Source organism: Meleagris gallopavo, chromosome 1, assembly GCF_000146605.3.
Source record: "Meleagris gallopavo isolate NT-WF06-2002-E0010 breed Aviagen turkey brand Nicholas breeding stock chromosome 1, Turkey_5.1, whole genome shotgun sequence".
Classification (NCBI taxonomy): Eukaryota; Metazoa; Chordata; class Aves; order Galliformes; family Phasianidae; genus Meleagris; species Meleagris gallopavo.
In genome coordinates, this window is record NC_015011.2 from 129,066,514 (window position 1) to 129,068,429 (window position 1,916).

General features: G+C 45.7%; 1 protein-coding gene across 1 annotated transcript in view; it reads right to left on the reverse strand.

Annotated features, from left to right (window-relative positions):
• VWA3B (von Willebrand factor A domain containing 3B) overlaps nucleotides 1-74 on the reverse strand; it is a 67,951-nt gene extending 67,877 nt beyond the window's left edge. The window contains exon 1 of the mRNA XM_019622968.2: nucleotides 1-74. This exon is cut by the window's left edge and continues 1 nt beyond it. The gene's annotated coding sequence lies outside the window, so the exon portion shown is untranslated.
• Between the last annotated feature and the right edge of the window lie 1,842 nt (nucleotides 75-1,916).

Genomic DNA, 1,916 nt, shown 5'->3' on the forward strand with positions numbered 1-1,916 from the left:
GCCGTGCCATGGCGGCCGCCGCCGCCCGGCTGTTGACCTGGAGACGGCCCGGTTGCTACGGGCTGGCCTCCCCGCCCCCGCGGGGCCTGCACGTCGGGTACCGTAGCGTTCGTTTCCCCGCGGTGAAACCGCGCTGAGGAATGAATAGTACTGCAAGCCCTCAGGCTCCAAATCTTGAGTTTGTGGTGTTTGCTTGTTAGCCTTTATTTATGTATTTATTTCTCTGTTAAGGGTACAGACTTGGGTGTAGGGAAGGACTGTGAGAGGGAAATGCGAATAAATTCATTGCCAACAGATGCCACGATGACCGAGTGCATTTGGTGCTGGAGGAACCGAAATAACATTTGCCATACATACGACAGGAGAGTCACAAGTATCTGGATTTAGGAGGTCAGAGCTTTGTGTTCTTGTTAATTCTTAGCTTAGAGTAAGCAATTGGCAGTATTTGTATTCAGGTTGGATATTAGGAAAAGCTTCTCAGAAGGAGCGGTGAGGCAGTGGCACAGGCTGCCCAGGGAGCAGGTCGAGTCACCATCCCTGGAGGTGTTGAAGAACTGTGTGGACGTGTGCCTTAATTTCAGGTGAGATGGAGTTGTTCTCTTGGGAGTGTCCGATATGATGCAACGTTTTAGTTCTAGGAGAAAAACAATGTTGATAACACACCGATGTTGATAGTTGCTGCTGGGCAGTGTTATACAGAGCCAAGGCCATTCTCAGAGAAGGGCTCGGTGAGCTGGGAGGGGACGGAATTGGGACAGCTGACTTGAACTGGCCAAGGAGATATTCCATATCATATTCATGCAGGAGTTTTTAAGGGAGTTGGAGTTCACCTCTCTCTCTTTTGCTTCTTGGGCATCAGCTGGGGGGTGATGAGCAATTGCTTGTGCATCACTATATATATATACATAGTCATGACTATTATCGTTTTCCTTCTTCTTATCCAAGTAAATTATTTTATCTCAACCCACAAGTTCTGTCTTTTTTTTTTCTCTTTTTTTTCCCCCAGTTCTCTCCCCCATCCCACTGGGAAGTTGGGGAGTAAGTGAATGACTGTGTGGTCTTTAGCCACCTGCAGGGTTAAACAACACTGTGGCACCGAGGAACGTGGGTGAGTGGGCAATACTGATAATAGGTGAATGGTTGGGCTAAATGATCTTAGAAGTCTTTTCCAACCTTAATGATTCTATGATTCTAAAAACAGCTGTGTGTCCTTTGTTTCAGTCAACAGCACAGCAGATGTAGCATACTGCTGGAGAAGCCTGACTGAAAGTTATTCCAGTGGAATGCAAAAAAATGTGTACTATAAATCCAAACTCAATATTAAAGGGCTCCTGCTCCTGTCAGAAAGCCAAAAACACTAGAAACAGGTTTGTTTAGGCAGTACTTGGGCTGCAAATGTTTTCATCTGTCAGCATAATTTTCATCCAAGCAAAAAACAATACAGATCTGCACATGTTCTCCTTTATTTAACTTTATTTATGCAATAAAAGATGGGTTAGTAAAGCAATAAAAGATGGGTTATATTGTAGGATTGACTAATCATTCTTATCTAGCTACCCATGTTCAGGTGGAAACCCTCACCCATGCACATAGCCCAGCCACTCCACGCATGCCCCACTGTTGGCTGCAGCTTTGCAAGACAGCATCGTAAACAGAGATAGGACAGAAAAGTGCCTTATAAGGCCAATGGCTCAGCTACCAGCATCTCATTTTGGCTGGAAGCTGAGTTCCAGCTTCTCCTGCAGTTGGAAGCAAAGGTTTGAGGGCGAGCCAGGACTCGACAAATGGTTCTTGATTGCACAACTATTCCCCTGAGGTATAGAAAAGACTTTTATTTCTCAGCCAGGAGACAGTTTCCCATTAGGTCATTAAAAATAGTAGGCACTGAGCGTTCTCAGGATCCTCACTGTAGTAGC